Here is a 4,080-nt window from a genome sequence, read left to right as displayed (position 1 = left end):
TATAAATAGCAGCCTAACAACAAAATCAGAAATAGCAACCTCAACGGGAAGGGCCGGATCCTGATCACTGCACTCAGCTAAATGCAGAGTCTGATTGCACCTGAGGAAAGCTGTGCATTTAGTCAAGCAAACGGAAGGATCCAACCCTATTATCTCCAGTATGAACAGCAAATTTTGTTTAAAACCCTGAAAGCCCTGTTTCATAATAGCTGTAGGGCGATTTCACAGTCCAATGAATCCAGCCTTTTCAATTTGCAGCAAAGAAACTAAAGGACACCTAAAAACTGGGAGGACAGCAGGATCCGCTACCCCCATCAACGGAGGATGCTCGGCTTGGAACTTCCCAGCCTTTGGGGATTGCTCGCTATGGAAGCCATTTTGTGACCGATCCTGCCCCCCACGGCAGCCATTTTGTGGTGGAGCTTACGGTACCTTGTCCAACTGTCTCAAAATTCCCAAAGCACCCACAGGTTTTAACAGCACGGGGGACCCTGGCCCTGAGGTGTCACAAGATTCTTATTTTGGCAACAGCTACCTGCCTGGGAGACCCAGGTTCGAATTCCAAGTCTGCCATGGAAGCTCACTGGGTGACCTCAAGCCAGACCTCAATCACTCCCAGCCTAAGCCGCCTCCTAGAGTGGTAGGGATGCCATCCTCCAGGTGTGACCTGGGGATCCCCCAGAATTACAGCTCATTTCCAGACTCCAGAGACCAGTTCCCCTGGAGAAAATGGATGCTTTGAAGGGTGGACGTTATGGCATTGTACCCCACTGAGATCCCCGTCCTCCCCAGGCCCCACCCCCAAATCTCCAGGAGTTTTCCAGCCTGGATCTGGCAACCCTGCCCCCCCTCCATCTCCTGCCAGTTGGCCAGGGGACTGGGCAACCCCAAGTGGTTGTGAGGATAAAATGGAAGAGCAGTTTCGGGTCCCCATTTGGGAGAAAAACATACTATGGCCCCGGTCACACGAGAGGTTTTGGGCCGGGAGAGGGACGGATCGGGGGCGCAGCAAACGGGCGTGATCCCACAGCAACATCTGGGAAGCGTGGCGCGCCCGTTCCCGATCCGGCCCTTCCACCCAAACCCCGCATCAAAAATAAACCACCTACCTAGGTGGTTCTTTGGGAAAGGGCGCATCAAGGCCAGCCGTGGGATCGCCGGCGTGTCCTTCCGCCGGCGCATCCACGGCTCCTGGCCAAACTGCGCATGCTCAGACATGCGCAGTTCGGCAGCCTCCCCCTCCCGACTGTCGCTTCCTCCCCGGCATCTGATCGTGCCAGGGAGCAACGGCGCCACAGCTCAGTGGATCCGTGGGATCCCGCCGTGGCGTCTCTATTTTGGTGCGGCTTTTAAAAGCCGGTTTGCCCGGGTTTTTTCCTGCCGTGTGGCAGGGACCTATGAATATATTAAAATAATCTTCAGTTTTAGTGGTGGGAGAGTTATCAGGCATCTGGTCAATTTATCCCAAAGTGTGAGACATTAGAAAGTTGGGAATGTGGGCAGGGCTGACGAGTCGCTGGCCTGAATCACCAGATAGGAAACGGGGTGGTGAGAAAGCCAAAAGATCAGGAGTGGGTCACGTTACAGGTGATCAGGTCCCAGAGGGTCAAAGCGCTATTTCACCCGCGAAATTCTACAGGTCAAGGAGGTTATGTGATGGGAGGCGGGAGGGAGGTTGTCATGAATCGGGCAGGTTGTATGTGAATACAAGGGTTAAAATACCTTATCGGATTATGTGACCCCAGAGGTCAGTTTCCACAGGATAAGAAATTCACAAAGGGACAGAAGGATCAAAGTCTGGGGCCCAAGTCACAGGGCCGTATATGCCAATGCGCTGCAGAAAGATCACGCGATTGCGGCTGCCAAGGAATACAATGACAGCCATTGGTGAGGATGTCTGAGACCCTCCCCCCAAGTTTCTAGCTAGGCTTGCCAATTCTGGTTTGGGACGTTCCTGGAGATCTGGGGGTGTTGCCTATGGAGGGCAGGGTTCAGAGATGGGAGGGAGCTCCGTGGAGATGGGATTCCATAGGGTCCACCCTCCAAAGCAGTTCTCTAGGGGAACTGATTTATGTAGTCTGGAGGTCAGTTGTAATCCCGGGAGATCTCCAGGCCCCACCTGGAGGCTAGCAACCCTAGGTTTGAAAATTATTCCTCAGGGTAGATTTTCTGGGACAGGTGTGTTGAATTTTTTAAAAATTCACCCGAGCAACATTTATGTGCAAAATCCACCTCAGCAAAGTTAAAATTCCACCTTGGTTGGCCCGAATAACTATATTACGGGATTCCAGTGAATCTGTCCTGATGGACTACACTGATTTTTATCTTATTTTATTTACCAAATTTATATCTTGTTTTTCTGCCCTCACAAGGGCCACCAAGGCAGCTAATTATTTAAAACATACATGATGAAAATCACATTTTGAAACCATTAAAATTAACTCCCCAACACATCATTAAAACAAATTTGAAACAGAGTTAAAGTACATACAAAGGCATAAAAGAGCAATGAAAACATGATCATCTAGGCCACAGAGAGGGCTCTGAGTGCCACCTCTGGCACCCGTGCCATAGGTTTGCCACCACTGGTGTAAGGAACTGAAGGAATAATGGGGGGAGGGAAATCACATCCTGCATAGGAAAACCACATGTGCCATTTTATTTATGAACACATCATTTTATTTTATTTTTCAGTGTACAAAGTTCAAAGGGGCAGTAAAAAATTTACAAAGCAGTGAGCGAACTTCAGGATTACACAAAATTATTCCTCAGGGTAGATTTTCTGGGACAGGTGTGTTGAATTTTTTAAAAATTCACCCGAGCAACATTTATGTGCAAAATCCACCTCAGCAAAGTTAAAATTCCACCTTGGTTGGATATTACAGGATTCCAGTGAATCTGTACTGATGGACTACACTGATTTTTATCTTATTTTATTTACCAAATTTATATCTTGTTTTTCTGCCCTCACAAGGGCCACCAAGGCAGCTAATTATTTAAAACATACATGATGAAAATGATGAACGAAAACAATGAAGACATGTCAGCTAGCTGACACTTGCCCTGTGGAAGGGCACTTAAAAGATATTTAAGTGTTCTCTGAGCTGTGTTTTCCCAGGTCCTATGATTGCCCCCCCCCTCAATTCAGCAGTGGGAGGGAGAAGGAAGCCTGAAACGATGTCACCCTGCCTGCAGCCAGCATTGGCGCGGGGGGTGTCTCTTCTCATAAATAAGTTTTCTGGGGGAAGGAGTGGAGGAAAGGGATATATGGGGGGAAGAAATGAAAGTATACAAATGTAATGTTGTTTGTTAATAATATCCAAATAATAAAATTGTGTTTAAAAACAAAACAAAACATGATCATCTAGGGAATTCTTATCTTCTGCATAAAAAGATAATACTGGGAATTCGTCTTATTTCCCCATGAGAAGAATTTGAGGATGATCTTCCCTTCACATGTCTGAAGAAGTGGACTGTTAGTCACAGAAGCTCATACTGGACTAAATGTTGTTAGTCTTTCAGGTACCACTGGACATTTCTTTTATTTTGCTACAACAGACAAAAATAGCTGCTTTATCTTTGAGCAGAGGGGTTGCCAACTGCAGATAGGGTGACTGCCTGGAGATTTGGGGGTGAAGGCTGGGGAGGGCAGGATTTGTGGAGGGGAAGGGACCTCAGCCCAGTCCAACTTCCAAACCAGCCATTTTCTCAAGGAAAGTGATCTCAATAGACAGGAGACCAGTCATAATTCCAGTAGATCTCCAGGCCTCACCTGGAATTTGGCAACCCTAGCAAGGACACCACAGCATTCAGCTACAAAAGTCCCTACAAATTTCGCGTCCCCTTCCGACGGAGGCACGGGTCCTTCTGCAAGACCGGGGGGTGCCCGAGCACACAAACGGGGGGGGGGAATAGAAGAGAAGCACATTTACCTTGTTCATCCCATTCCCCATGGCTCTTAAGCGATTGGAAAACTTTGGCAGGCAGACACAGAACCCGGAGGCAGCCTAAGGGGTGGATAGCTGCAAAGGGGGGGGGGGAATGCGGCGGGGGGGGAGTAAGAGGAAAGGGGGGTATTTA

This window comes from Gekko japonicus, unplaced genomic scaffold (assembly GCF_001447785.1).
Source record: "Gekko japonicus isolate JY-2015 unplaced genomic scaffold, Gekko_japonicus_V1.1 scaffold248, whole genome shotgun sequence".
In the NCBI taxonomy this organism is placed as follows: Eukaryota; Metazoa; Chordata; class Lepidosauria; order Squamata; family Gekkonidae; genus Gekko; species Gekko japonicus.
This window is presented reverse-complemented; position numbering follows the sequence as displayed.